Source organism: Lissotriton helveticus, chromosome 1_1, assembly GCF_964261635.1.
Source record: "Lissotriton helveticus chromosome 1_1, aLisHel1.1, whole genome shotgun sequence".
In the NCBI taxonomy this organism is placed as follows: Eukaryota; Metazoa; Chordata; class Amphibia; order Caudata; family Salamandridae; genus Lissotriton; species Lissotriton helveticus.
This window is the reverse complement of record NC_136057.1, coordinates 727584935-727600777: the sequence shown is the minus strand read 5'-3', so window position 1 is coordinate 727600777 and position 15843 is coordinate 727584935. Positions and strand designations below refer to the sequence as shown.

Below are 15843 nucleotides of genomic sequence, written 5' to 3'. Positions count from 1 at the left end.
TTTTTGGTGGCGCACTGTCAGTGCGCCTCCTGACAATATTTGTACCTCTGCGCCTGTATCACTAATACGGACTGGGCGCAGAGGCAAAGGGATCCCCTCATTTGCATAGGGCCACTCCCCCATGCAAATGGGGGACAACTCACTGGGGATAGCACAATCTGTATTACAGAAAGGGTTGCACAAGCATCTGTGGCCCTTTCTGTAGTACAAAAGTGTCCCCGGGGTGTGCAAAGCGGGGGCTAACAGCGTTGCGCGCCAGGGCACTTTTGCAATACAGCCCTTGGTGACATTTACAAACCATGTGGATTTAAGCCTTGTCACCATAACCCCTCATATGCTGTTTTAAACGTTTTAAACAGACATAAGCATTGGAATTCACCAGTTATAGTTATCAGTTATCTCAAGTAAATCTATCTAATTTTCGTGTAAATCTGTTCTGAAATTTTGTGGTATCACTATTTAATTTTCCTAATGGAAATTGCTAAGGGGGCACTTTTTGGAACACCCCTCTTTTTCTCAGCTCCTGCTTGACAGATCACCCAGAAACCTTTAAGAAAGTTGATGAGACTTTGGTTTGGAAACTTTTGTGAAGATTTGTCAAATGGCTCAAAAGTTATAAACAAAGCACAGAATGCTTGTCCTATGAAAATGTGGTCCTAACTCTAACTAATCAGTGCAAAAAACAAATGTTAAAGGGCCGTTATAGTTAGGTCAATGTCAGTTAAAACACACAGTTTTATATTAACAAAACCACTGAAATGTATCAGTTATTTTTATCTCAAGTAACTGCAACTCATACCGTAAAGTAACTATGGCTCACACTATGCACAGTATTGTCATCAATTAAGTAATTTCAGACGTTGTAGGGATCTTTTCAATGGTGTCATAGAATATGTCATGAGTAATGTAATATGGGAAGTAATTAGAAGTGCATAATGAGGGCACAGTTATAGTTACTTTAGGGAACAAGTTATAGTTACTTGAGATAACTATAACTGGGGAATTTCAGTCGTGTTCATTTAAAAAGGTTTGATTTTACTGACATTTTCACCGAACTACAATGTCCCGCTAACTTTTGTTTTTTCCAGTGAATTCCTAAGATTTATTTTTAATGTAAGATATTATTACAATTCCTAACTATAACCTCACTTTAACGTTTGTTTTTTCAGTCAGTGAATTTATATAGTATTTTGTATGTAAAGTAAGATGTCCATCATTATGCATGGCGTGGGTTTGAATGCAGAGCTGTGCACAACCGCCCTGGTATCCAAATGCCTACCGGTGCCCGTTCACCCACAGCGTACAGTCTTTGGCCAGAACCTGCTCCCAATCCCCCCCCCACTGGCAGCCAATCCCCCCCTGAACATGTGGCAAGGAGTTGGACACAGGGTCTGTTCTGCAGCTGCGCTGCATGGGGTTGGGCTCACACTGCAGTGCATGGCTGAAAATGTATAACAATATAAAGGGTGCCATTTTACTAAGGCACATATACTCGCTTTGTGAAAAAGTCACCAATCATTATAATCAAACATATATTTTATAAATTCATACATTTCAATAAATAATAATAGTAACTGACTAAAATATTTCCAATAATACCTTTATAAAAAAACATAACGTCTTTGGGTTTAAAAAAAAAACATTTTTCAAAGGCAGGAAGTGCAACCATAGAACCAACCACTAGAGGTTCCCGCTGTCCAGCTGAAGAGCATATAGCTTCAGTTTGCAATGCTTTGTAAAAAATATGGTAAACTCTCCCAATGATCCAGGCGATCTTGCTGGGATGGGCTGTTGCACTCCCTGCAGCCCCCCTCAACATTGAAAACAACATTTAAAAACATGTTTGGTGGTGTCCCTGCCTTTTCTAGGGCATTACCAGCAAGAAAATATCATCTTCAAAAACCCCCAGGGAGTTATGAGGCACTCCTTGCTGGAGCAGTGAATAATAAATGAGCAGCACCTGTTTGTGACATTGGGGCTGAAATAATGGGTTTGTTCAGGACAATGACTACAAGTGATGGTTAGAGAGTTTGTGGCAAATTTCAACAAAAGCACATTTTCTGATATGAGGCTTTGTTTTTACAGTGACTGAGGTTTCCTTACTTTTCACCTCTGGCGACCACTGGAACCTTTCTATAGAGGTAAGTGTATTTGTACATGGTTTGATTACACTGGAAGGACAGTGTCTTTGAAAGGTATTAACTCACTTTTTGAAACTCTCCGATAGGTTACATCACTGACTTTATATGGTTGCTATATTTAGAGGGACCTCCAAAGGTAGGATGGGGCAATTCATAAGCTACCTATGACACTGTTTTAAACACTGGGTGTAAAAAAAATAGTGTTAGAAAAACAATCACCATCAATGCATGCCAGCTATACAGCGTGCATACAAGTAACACCATTACTTTTTCACAGGTTTACATCATTTTATATTGATCTACAGCAGCATGAATCATAGATTGGTATGACAAATTAAGGCTCCATTAAGACCTTTAATACTAACACGGTAGTTTGGGCGATTGAGAACTTCCCTGCGTTTTTGTTGCTTAATATTGTCAATCTCTTTTGGGTTTTCAGATGTGACCCTGAGGAAGGGACACTGACGTACGGAAATGGTTCGGGCATGAGATTGAACATGGTTACAACATTGTACATTATGTAATGTTTTAATGTTTCTTTTATGTTAAATCAGGTTTGCAAATGACTCATCAAATTGAGTCACTGTATGTTAAATTAAAATGTGGTATTAATTGTTAAAATATACCAGAACAACCAATGAATACTGACTGAATATAAATAAGTATTCAAATGGAGAAAAAAGTGGAGAAATTGTTATGGTATAAGAAAAATGTTAGTTTCAAATTTGAGTGTGAACAGTGCACATCGCATCCAAGTCAGTGTACTTGTTATATACTGGCAGGCTTCATAATCTGCCATTTTCTATCTACAAAAGGCAAGGGCACTTCCCTAGTGTTGATGCCAGAGCTACAGGCTTTGCATTTATGGCGCCGTCTGAAGCTTCTGCTCCCACTCAACCATGTCTCATGTGGTTTGTTCCCTGGGCTGTTGACCACTAGGTCCTGCCTCATTGATCTAGCTTTGCGGAACGTAGAGGGTTTTTTATGTAGTCTGGATCCCAATACGGGATCATTGCCTAGTAGGTGCCAATATTGATGAAAGATGGCTCGAATTCTCTGATGTTGCATGTTGTAACTAGTGATAAAGCAAAACCTCTGTTCAGTTTTATCTGGAGTACTAGTTTTTGTTGCCTCATTGAAAATCAGTTGTTCCCTGAGTTTTAAGTTAGCTTTGCGTTTTGCTTAATCTAAGATGGCTTTGTTGTAGCCTCTTTCTCAAAACCTCTCTGTGAGGTCAGCTTGAGCTTTTTGCAGCTGCCTGGAACTGCTAAAATTCCTTCTCATGTGCAAAGTTATGCATAGGGAATACTGTGTTTTAGCTTTGTGGGATGGAAACTCTGAGCATGCAGCACTGTGTTTCCAGCTGTGCTCTTTTTGAATGTTTTGGTTTGTATTCTGCCATCTGCCACATAGATTGGTAAATCTCAAAACTGTACTTCCTCGTCACTGAGTTGTGCAGTGAACTTGAGATTTACATTTTTTGTTACTCAATCTGATTACAAAAATGTCCGCTGATGATTTACTGCCCTGCCATAAGACAAAAAGATCGTCAATACATAATGAGACCAAAGTATCACATCTTCAGATATCTCTTTGCGTACTCAATGACCAACACCTGCTCCTCCCACCAGGTCATATGCAGATTCGCATAGCTAGGGACAAAGCAGGTGCCCATTGCAGTACCTCTCACTTGCTGGTACAAGTCCAAACTAAAAAGAAAGATGTTATTACATAAGCACCATCCAAGCATTCACATGAGCCTTTTAGTTTGTTTATATAGGGACATTGGTCGAGAGCTCAAGAAGTGTTGGATTGCCATCACAGAGTGGGAAATGCTTGTGTACAAGGAGGAGACATCTAATGTAATCATTATATAAACCTACTCCCACTCTACATCATAGATTTTCTTCAAAAAATCTCTTGTGTCCTTAATATAACAGTTTAGATTGTTAACTGGGTCTTGGAGAAAGTAGTCTAGATACAAGGAGGGATTTTCAAATAGACTTCACATGGCCAAAATGATTGTATGGCCTGGTGGTACACTGATGTTTTTATGAATCTTAGGTTTAAGATACAAGATACGAGTGATGGGTGAGTCTACTTTAAGGAATTTGAATTATGTTTGCGATATGAGCCCTGCTGCTTTCCACTGTGATAGAACTGCATGAAATGTTATTGTTATTACTAAGAGAATACCTTTTGTCAATCTTTAAGTAGCACTGGCTGTCATTCAACTGGCTCATGGCTTTCTCCTGATATATGGTTAGTGGCCAAAGAGGTATATTGCCCCCTTTGTCGGCCTTTCCTACGACTATGTCAGGACGAAGACGTAACTTGGACACCAGATCTTGTAACCTTTTGTTGATGAATCAACTGCCAAATGTTGTTCTAATTTGCTGCAAAGTTCTTCATCTTGCACTACCCGGTCTGAAAATAGGTCTATGGAATCCCTTGGGAGCATAAGTGAAAAAGTCGACCTGGGTTTAAAAGGTGTGTCAGGTCTCTCATACACATTATAATCATATTCTCTAATCAGTGTGTCATCAGCTGTATTCCTCATAGCTCCTCTCGAGAAGCTGTCCAAATCATGTAATACATTAAAATCTGAACCAACAATTCGTCATTGCTCACAGTCAGATTGCATTGTTGTTGCCCTGATATTTCACTGTTTTCAAAATATTTCGCCAACCTCAATTTACGAGTGAATTTTAAACAGTCTATTTGTTTCTGGACATAGTCCATATTTTCTGTGGCACAATATGACAAACCACGAGACAGTTTCTTAATTTCTGCTGCACTTAATTAAAAATTAGTTCGATTCACTACGTTCATGTCCTGATTGTCTTTGGCTACTTGTTTTTCTTGTGGGCTCCCTTGTTGTCTCCTTTGTTGGCGGTTTGTTCACCTTGACTGCCTGTTTTTCCTCTGCCTCATCCCCCACTGGAAATGTTTTTTCTTAACCTCTGATATAAATATATGAGCTACTGTGTGTGTGTGTGTGTGTGAGTGTATATATATAAATAAATATATAAAAATACATATTATCTACTGGCGGTCGCCAGTAGGTAGTTATAGTTAGTACCTAGTTTCCATAGGCAAAGCGTTTTTTCTTTTCCTAATAACTTTGGCGCTAGTTGATGAATCTTTGCAAAATTTGCAAAACTAGTGGGGCACTCCGGTCAGCTCCTGTTTTGAAAGTTTCGGGGTTATTTGTCATGCAGGGGCAGAGAGAAAATAAGGGTCCCAAAATGTTTTTTCTCCATGTTATTTTCAATAGGAAACTTTAGACACAGCTACAGCTCGAACTGCTGAACGGAATTACACCAAATTTAGCAAAAAGGTAGTGATTGCTTCACAAAGCGTCCTTTTTTTAAATGGTGTAAATCCATTCAGTAGTTGCTGAGAAATAAAAAAAAAAAAAAGTCAATATCTAGAGGCACAGTGGACCAGCGCACCCTCCCGACTACGAGCTTCATTCTAATTGGCTGTCAACACTCCAAACCAGGAAGTGTTGGCAGCCATCTTGTACCTCGGTAACCAAAGCACAAGAAACAGAATAAAAAAAGGTGAAAAATAACAAAAGGGGGCAGGGTAGAATTACCCTGACCCCCTAGGCCTTCTCAGGGGGACCCCCAAGGCCAAAAACACATTTTTTTTAAAAGAAACTGTGAGATTCACACACCAAGCACGAATTTCGGCCGGTAAAAAAACACGAAGCGTGGCCACCCGGGCTTCGTTGAATTTAAGCCCCTGGGTAGGCCAGGTCCCGGGCCACTGAAAAATGTGTGCGGGGGCCAAATCCCCCCACACTGCTCCAGGGACAGCCACCTCCCTGGGGCAAGATTTATGAGTTGCGGGGGGCACGCAGCCTCCCCGTTGCCCCAGGGACCGCCACCTCCCCGGCGCTCATTTTAATATATATTTATTTAAGTGTGGGAGGGCCCCAATCCCCCCACAAAGCCCTGGGGACCACCACCTCCCCAGGCCAAAATGTATTAGTTGCGGGAAGCACGCAGCTGCCCGGTAGCCTCGGGGACCACCACCTCCCTGGGGCTCTGTTTAAAAAAAATGTGTGGGGAGGGCAGGAGCCTCCCCACACGCCCCAGGGACCACCACCTCCCTGGGGCTTCACTGATGTTGGGAGGGGGGCCGTGTGCCCCCCCTTGTAGAGCCCTTTATGCCCCTGGGGACCGCCACCCCCCAGGGCCGGCTCCGTCAATGTCCTGGGGTGCCCACCCAGGGACACCGCTGCTTGCTTTGACAGTGCAGGAGCATGGCTCATAGCAAACACTGGTTTGGAGTTTGTAAGCAAGAGCATGTTTCATGCTCTCGCTTAAAAAATCCAAACCAGATTGCTTTTCCACAAGGGGAGCTGCATGTCAGCAGCTCCCCGTTTGGAAAAGCAATGCCAGCACCCGCAGAAGGCGAGGAGCCGGCGGGACCGTGGTGGAATTGGGGTCCCCCAATGGTCCCCAATGGGAAGGCCAGGCCCTGGGGGATTGGGTCCCCGGGGCCATAAGTTGCCTAGGAGGGGGTCACGTGGCCCCCTCCCAGAATAAAAAAAAAGAAGAGGCACAACCCCCGGGGATGGGGTCCCCAGGGCTAATAGAGGCCTCAGGAGGGGAGCCACGCAGCCCCCGCCTACATTAAATAAATTATGGCCATGCCCCGGAGGATGGAGTCCCGGGGGCCGATATTGCAGTGTCCCAGGGTGCCCACCCCGGGACACCGCTGTTTGCTATGACAGGGTGGGAGCATGGCTCATAGCAAACACTGGTTTGGGTTTTGTAAGCAGGAGCAAGTTTCCTGCTCTCGCTTACAAAGTCCAAACCAGATTGCTTTTCCACAAGGGGAGCTGCATGTCAGCAGCTCCCCATGTGGAAAAGCAATGCCGGCTCCCGCAGAAGGTAGGGAGCTGGCGGGACTGTGGGGGAATTGGGGTGTGCCCATGGTCCCCAATGAAAAGGCCAAACCCCGTGGTATGGGGTACCCGGGGCCATGAGTGGCCTAGGAGGGGGGGCCTCGCGGCCCCCCTCCCGGGATAAAAAAAAAGTGGCACAGCCCGGGGGATGGGGTCCCCGGGGCTAATAGTGACCTCAGGAGGGAGGGCACTCAGCCCCCTCCTACATTTAAAAAAGAAATGATGGCCATGCCCGGAGGATGGAGTCCCCAGGGCCGAAATTGGCCTCGGGAGGGGACCCATGCGGCCCCCTTCCCATTTAAAAATGTTTTAACAAAAAGGGATCAGGCCCTGGGGGATGGGGTCCCCAGGGCCCAGAAAAGGAAAGAAAAGGGGGGCACCCAGCCCCCCTTCTTAAAAAAATGAATTTAAAAAAAAGCTGGCATTGCAGCTAGGCCCCACCCCTCCCTTCAGCACTTAGCAAACGCACCTCCTGGTGCATTGTAAGTTGGAGAATTAATTCCTCTTGAATACTGAGGGTCCCTGGGGGTCAACTAGCCCACCAGGTACCTCCATTATGCGCCAGAGAGCTGCATTGCAGAGAGATGTTCAGTGGCCGTGCCCCTTTTTACACCTGTCTCCAACGCAAGTGGTGCTTACTGGAAGTACTTGGTGGGCTAGTTGGCCCTCAGGGACCCTCAAGATTCAAGGGGAATTAATCCCCAACTTACAACGTGCCAGGGGGCACGTTTGCACAGTGGTGCAGGGAGGGGGCGGGGTCTGACATAGCAAGTGTGCCAACGCACCCCCTTGCACATTGTAAATTGGGAGATTAAGTCCCCTTCAATACTGAGGGTCCCTGGGGGCAAACAAGCCCACCAGGAACCTCCAGTATGTGTCAAGGAGCTGCGTTGCAGAGAGGTGTTCAGTGGCCACGCCTCTTTTTACTCCTCTCTGCAACGCAGCTCTGTGGCACTTACTGGAGGTACCTGGTGGGCTAGTTGGTCTCCAGGGACCCTCAGGATTCAAGGGGAATTAATCCCCCAAATTAAAACACGCCAGGGGGCGCGTTTGCACAGTGGTGAAGGGAGGGGGTGGGGCCTGATGTGACATGTGTGTACTTATGCAATCACTCAGCCAATACCCAAGCACTTATAAATTCAACATTCAATCTCCTTGCAGCACTCTAATCATCCGGTCACTACCCATGCAATCATGCAATGACCCATGCACTAACTTATGCATTGCTACAATACCCTGAGCAGTACCCATGCAGTCTACGCATCGCCCTGTCCATACCCATCCACTCCTCCAATCACCCATCGAGCACCATGTACTTATCCAATCACTCCGCCAAAACTCAGGAACTTATAAATTCACCATATATATATATATATATACATGTCATCATCAAATAGAGCCTTTGGGAGGAAAGCCACAGGTACGTGATACTTCGTGATTTTATTCAAGACAGCTGCAGGAATAGTAAAATAAAAAGCTTCCATCACGTTTAAAAGTTCAAACCAGACGCGTTTCAGGAACGTGAGTTCCCTTCCTCAGTGGAGTGACTTGCTGCAAACATCGGTCTCAATGTTCTGCACTCGTTAATAAGAGCACCTGCCTCAGTGGGCGTGGCCAGCCCCCTGGCCTTCTGGTGCTCGTAGTGTCAGTGAGCAATGTTCCTCAAGTGAGTAGGTCCGAAGTGCAAAAATAATGCAAGGCGTTACCCCAGTGGGTTGATGAACAGCTAATATCTCCCTTCGCTGCTGTTCATAGCTGCCTTGTCACAACACCGCCTCCCGTGTGTTAGATAAAGTTCTGTGACCCCCATCACGGGCCCGCTGCGCAGTGAGCTTTCCTCGCGACCGAGCTTCAGCCTCATAAATCCACATCAAAAAGAGCCTTTGTGAGGAAAGCCACAGGTATGTGATACTTCGTGATTATATTCAAGACAGCTGCAGGAACAGTAAAATAAAAAGCTTCCATCACGTTTAAAAGTTCAAACCAGATGCTCTTCAGGAACGTGAGTTCCCTTCCTCAGTGGCATGACTTGCTGCAAACATCGGTCTCAATGTTCTGCACTCGTTAATAAGAGCACCTGCCTCAGTGGGCGTGGCCAGCCCTCTGGCCTCCTGGTGCTCGTAGTGTCAGTGAGCAATGTTCCTCAAGTGAGTAGGTCCGACGTGCAAAAATAATGCCAGTGTTACCCCAGTGGGTTGATGAACAGCTAATATCTCCATTCGCTGCTGTTCCTAGCTGCCTTGTCACAACACCGCCACCCGTGTGTTAGATGAAGTTCTGTGACCCCATCACGGGCCCACTGCGCAGTGAGCTTTCCTCGCGACCGAGCTTCAGCCGCATAAATCCACATCAAAAAGAGCCTTTGTGAGGAAAGCCACAGGTACGTGATACTTTGTGATTTTATTCAGGACAGCTGCAGGAACAGTAAAATAAAAAGCTTCCATCATGTTTAAAAGTTCAAACCAGACGCGTTTCAGGAACGTGAGTTCCCTTTCCCAGTGGCGTTACTTGCTGCAAACATCGGTCTCAATGTTCTGCACTCGTTAATAAGAGTGCCTGCCTCAGTGGGCGTGGCCAGCCCTCTGGCCTTCCGGTGCTCGTAGTGTTCCTCAAGTGAGTAGGTCCGACGTGCAAAAATAATGCCAGTGTTACCCCAGTGGGTTGATTACCAGCTGATATCTCCATTCGCTGCTGTTCATAGCTGCCTTGTCACAACACCGCCTCCCGTGTGTTAGATGAAGTTCGGTGACCCCATCACAGGCCCATTGCGCAGTGAGCTTTCCTTGCGACCGAGCTTCAGCCGCATAAATATATATATATACACACTCACTCACACACACACACACACACACACACACACAGGGTAGATAATTCCTGGAAAGGTGTGGGGTGCTCCATCAAGTGGGGGATGAGTAAAAGTATGGGGGTCCCAAAACACAATTTCCATGCTCATTTTTTCACAGGAAAATTCGACACAGCTGCAGCTAAAATAGTAGAACTGAATTGCAACAAATATGACAGAAAGCTAGATCTTGCTTCAGAAAGTGTGCTTTTTGTGATTTGGTGTAAATCCATTTAGTAGGTTTTTTAAAGTATATGTATATATTACGCCGTGGAGGATCTGCGGAGCAGACAGATCTCTAGATAGGATCTGATTGGCTACCACAACATCAAGAAAGTGTTGTGCCAGCAATCCTAGGACTCAGGACTCAGTCCCCTTGTCCTAGAAGAAAGTAAAGTTAAAAACCTGTAGGAGTACAGGGTAGTTATACCCCTAACCCCTAGGTCTGGTTGGGGGAGGCCCCGTGGGCCAAACATGGCAATTTAGCTTTTATAAATGCAGCACATCTGTGGATTATCTGCTACTCTGATAGCAAAAAACATGTCAGCTCCCGCTGTTTATAAAAAGAAAATCCTGGGATGGGTCAGGCAGTTATATTTTTGGGGAAGGGGATGCAGTCCCCTCCCCTGAGACTTTTGGAGTCCCCATGGACCCCATCACCAGGCTGAATTTTTTTGATGTTGATCCGACCCTATCCCTATCAGCACCAGGAAACCTATGGTGTCAGCGCGCTCTACAAATTTCACTTAAGATAAGATAAGATATCCCATGGAGCTGTATTTAAAATGAAGGGGAGGGAGTCATGCGGGCAGAAAGCCCACTTGATTCCTTGAGCCACAGTACAGCCCGAGGGGCCCAATCCTCCTCGGCCAGTTGATAATTGGGTAGGGAGGCATTGGGCCCCATCCCTTGAGCTGTAGTCCGGGTTCCGGGTACCACATCCCTAGGGCCTAGTCAAGCACTCTCCTGTGCAGGGAACACAACTGTGCTCCTGCCCAGGTGAGAACAGAGAAAAAATTTGCTCCCACCAGGGCAGGAGCAAATGAATGCTGCTAGCTCCTGCCAGTACTCAGTATGATGCAGGTTGGAGAGCTGTCTGTGTCCGCAGGCATTGGGGCTCCTCAAGAGCCCCAACAATGGACACATTGTGGGTGTCCCAGGTTGGTACAGAGCACCTGTCAATAAAATAATTGGCTGGCTGCTATTAGGGAAGCAGGAGGGTTCTGCTGGGGCCCTGGTACCCCCCTGCGATCCCCCAATGAAATGCATATTGTGGGTGCTCCTGGTGGGCAATGGAACACCCAATGCTAATAAAACAATGCCAACTTCCGACGGCACCCACGATGGGTGCTATCTGGGGAGCTGTCGGAGGCCTGTGGGGGCTTTTAGGCCCCCCTGTGCCCCCCCCCCCCCAACTATAGAAAATAGGTGAGGGTACCCAGGTGCGCACTGGGTTGCCTAACAATATATTTAAAAAGGAATACAATGATTAATAAATGAGCGGCAGGAGTCACTCCATTAACATTCACTGCTCCAGAGAAGCAGGGCCATGTAATGCCCTGCAAATGCTTTTTACGTATATTTTTGGGAGCCTGTTGGTGCCCCTAGAAGGGGTTCATCAGCTGGAGTGTAAAGACGTCGCGTTGTTGGTTTTATGGTTGCACTTTGCAATCTGAAAATTGTGTTACAATCTCTATTATTAGGCATTGCTTGTATGAATCAATGAAATATACATTTGAGTAAGGTTATTAGAGTTCTTTTGACAAAAGAAAATAGAAATTCACTGAAAAAAACAAAGATTAAAGTGACAGTTATAATTTGGTATTTTATAAAAACCTTAGAAATTCACTGAGAAAACCCAAAGGTTAAAAGGATAAAATAGTTAGGTGAAAATGCTATGCATTGCTAATTACCTCTCATATTAAATCATTGAAAAGATTTACACTGAACAAAGCAAAAGCACAGTTCTGAGTAAGGTTCTAGTTCCAGGCCAAGTTTGGTTAAATTCTGTTCATTGTTTTTTTCATCTACATATATAGTACAGACTCAGCAACAGTAATTTTGCAGTTACCAGTCAACTTTACTTTCCATTTTTTATTTAGATTGTTTTCTTCTCTGCTACACAAACTGCTGAATGGATTTACACTAACTTTGACATGAAAGTAAAACTTTACTCAGAAAGCGTTTTGTGAGGTGGTGTAAAATCTGTGTCTTTTTTTAAATGTTTGTGTATGAAAAAGATTTTAGGTGGAGTTATGCATTTTAAATTATCTGGATGATCAAGGGTTTGAATAATTTTAGGGGCATCTTGGAATTTACAAACTATGCTTAACTTGTGAAATTTCCTGTTGTAGAAAAGCATGAAAGAGAAGCACCAGCATCATAACCAGTCCTTGGCCACAAAAGGTGGGGTGGTAGATAGTTTCCAATAGGCATCAAATAAATTGTCAGAAAATGAAAAAAACAAATGCTCCCCCCATCACCTGCAGAATCAATCCTGTCTCCGTGTGATCACCCAAAAGCTCTGACAGTATGCCCTATCCAAGTGGTGGGCAATTGCAAGATTTGAAGACCTACAGCATGATTCAAGGATATGATATACTACAGAGTTCTAGAATCCTGGGGTTTGAGCATCCCAATGTCTATAAATGCCCCAACCAGAGCCTGGTCAGGTTCCTTACTTTCCTCTCTGTTAATGAGAAGAAGCACCTAGTTGGGCTCTGCTCTTAATCTGTGGTCCGTTGCTTGTGCTTAGCTATTCACCTATGTTACCGGCTCCCCTAAGCCAGCGGTCAAGAACATCTTCACCAACGTTTTCTGTTAATAACACTTCTTTAAATTCCTCCTGCAGCATCATCTCAAAGAATTTTCATGAACCTTTGGAATCATTTAAGCACTCCTAGCGCTGGTTACAGAGGTCTAAGTTTAGTAATAGCTAAGAAGAGTTAGATATTACTTGTTTACATTATGGGATTCGTGTTGGGCCACTATACTGTCCTCTGCCTACTTACTGCGTTTTTGGCATGACCTCAAAGTTGTGCTGTAACAACTGTATCTTGTTATGTTACGTTATGTTATAGGTTTGTTGAAGCACACAGCTGTCCCAGTTAAGGGGCGTCCCGGCGCTGACCGTTCCATTGTACAGGAGACTGATAGGCTAAAACAAAAAGGAACCTTAGTTCCGAGGAAAGAGAAAGGTCTTAATGGCTTTCCTGAATAGTAGAAGTTTGTCAATGCAGCGAATAGATGTAGGCAGAGAATTCCACAATTTGGCCGCAAGTAGCCGGAAAGAGCGGCCACCAACACGACAAAGTCTGAACTTAGGTATAGTCACCAAACGTTGGCCCAAGGAGCGCAGGTTACGTTGGGGAATGTAAGGAGTTAAGAAAGGACAGAGAAGCTCAGTACTAGTACCTTTAAGATTCCTAAACGCCGAACACAGCGTCTTGAACTGAATTCTTGCTTGGATCGGTAGCCTGTGTAAGGCACTAATAGTAGCTCTAGCAGAACATCTACGTGGGAGTCCCACAAGAGCACGAGCTGCAGAGATCTGGACCCGCTGAAATCGTGAGATCTCGGCTTTATTAGCGCCCAGAAGTAAAGCACTGGCATAGTCCAAATGCGATAAGATTGTAGCCTGGATAATGAGCTGTCGGACGGGCGCATTAAAGAACCTCAGAATGGGGCGGAGGCCTCTCAGCAAGCCCACACAAGTCGCTGCCACCTTCTTCGTGTGGCACTGAAAGTTAAGGTCCGCATCCAGCCAAACTCCCAAGTTCTTAACCACTGGCTTTGATGTAGGTATAACGCCTAAGGAGGCCGGCCACCAGTGTTCGCTCCAGAGGGAGATGTTCTTCCCTACCAACATCACTTCCGTTTTTGTGGCATTCAATTGTAAACAGTTGTCAGCCAACCACTGAGCAACTGCAGTCATCCCATCACTGAACCTTGTGGCAGCAGCAGAGGGGCCCTCAGCCAAGGGGACAACCAGCTGAGTATCATCAGCATATGATACCAGTGTTAGGCCCCACTCTCTATCTTGAGCCTCTGTAGTGTTGCAGGCAGATCATGGTTGAACCTTTGTTTCTGAGCTGTGCCCCAAGTTGTGGCGCATTTAAACATTATTGGACTTTGGAACAAGACCACATCATGACAATTCCTTGGATTCCATCACGATAAAGGTACTTTGCTTTTGATATGTTGAATATTTACCATTGTGCCTTAGTTCGTAGAATAAAATGTGTGTATATTTAATTTCCTATAGAATGTTGCCATTCATGAGAAATCCATGAAAATGTAAATGGACATATTCTTAAAGTTGATGTTAGCGCAGGGAGTAGAAGTAGTCTTACGTTCTGTTTAGTTTGAAAAAGGCTGTCACACGTGAGAGGCTACACACAATCCTAGGGAATCTCCACCTTTAGAGACAAGATTTGTGACTACAAACTGACAATGTCTCTTTTGTTTGCCTTCTATTATAGGACGTTTCCCTCCTCCCCACTCACTCAGCACCTTTGAAGGGGAAGGAGACAGGTGAGTTCCATTTCCTTCCCGCAGCACCATTTATATTGGTGACTTGACTCTTAAATGTTGGCTATGGTGCCTAGAAAGATGCATGGGTAGTTGATGCCGACTCTGGCCACACACCAGGCCTTGCTTGCAAACTGAGTGATACATAGGTAGATGGGCACATGGACTGGCACATACTAGGCCATTTGTGCAATTGCTGGAAACTTGAGACTGTATTAAATCGCTACTGAGTTAGTTGAAGGTCGTTCACAGCAGGTAATACATGTACAGGCAGGTTAGCCGATGGCCTGTCTACATGCCATACCTGGTGTCCAACTTCCACAGTGTCTGTCAGGTTCGGGGTGCACCGACATACGTGCGTAGAAAGCGGTCACAGGCTCATCGCACACCTAATCACTATTTTTTGTTTACCGAAACAGTATGGAAATGTATTACTAACTATCCTGTTAAATAGTACATGATTTTCAATAGTTTTAACAGTACAATGTTGAAAAAGCAATTGTCAATTGCTGCTAATGTACCAAGAAGCATAGTATAAAAAAAGTCTTACTTTTGCGTTTGTCTATATTATGTTGTAGTATTGTGATTTTAGAATGAGTTGCTTACTTCACATAATTAGTTCCTGAGCACATTTGTTCTTTTAGAATGTTAGGCAATACGAACCAGTGCTTAAGAATGCTCTTGTGGTTTGGCACCAGCTACCCAAACCTCCATGCCTTTCAATTCTTTCAAAATGTTTGATGGTCCATGATGTTTGCCAACTCTCTTTGGAGATGGTTCAAAGACCAATTTTCTGAGTTGACAGCATCCTTCCTACAGATGTTTTTCCTGAATTTCCTATTGGTAGCAATACTTGCAGGGCTAATAAAGGCATTTACAGAGGAGTCCACCAACTCAGAGAATGCTGACAATACAAGCTACTTCAAGCACAATTGTTTGTTTATAAAAGGTTTTGTGGAGAAAAGGTGAAACTAGAGTGGGAATGAAATATAGATTCGACAATGAGCAAAGACTGAAAATGGTAGATCAACTATCGTTTGGGTTATGAGTGCTGGAGCAATTTTGAAAATGGTGGCCCTGGTGTATTTATTTGGGTACTTGTGAGATGCACACATGTCAAAGAATTGGCAAGGTGCTTATGCTAGAATGACCTGATGCAAAACAGTGCAAATAATAATTGTAACCTAGGAAAGCTAAAAGCATTTTAGCATCCAAACAGGTTGCTTTTTATCATTTAATATTACTCTTGGTAATTCAAAAAGAAATTGCCATAGGGTGGCCCAGGAAACCTATTACAGTAATGTATGTAATATCTAGTTTCCCTAAAGCATATGTCTTATGTTTATTAGAAAGAAGAAGTCAGGTTGGTTACATTGGTGTTCAACTGCTACCAGGGAGAATAGAACAAG

General features: G+C 44.5%; 1 protein-coding gene across 1 annotated transcript in view; it reads right to left on the bottom strand.

Moving 5' to 3' along the window:
* The window catches only part of DCN (decorin), a 390395-nt gene that overhangs the window by 90395 nt on the left and 284157 nt on the right, over positions 1-15843 (bottom strand). The window lies entirely within an intron of this gene.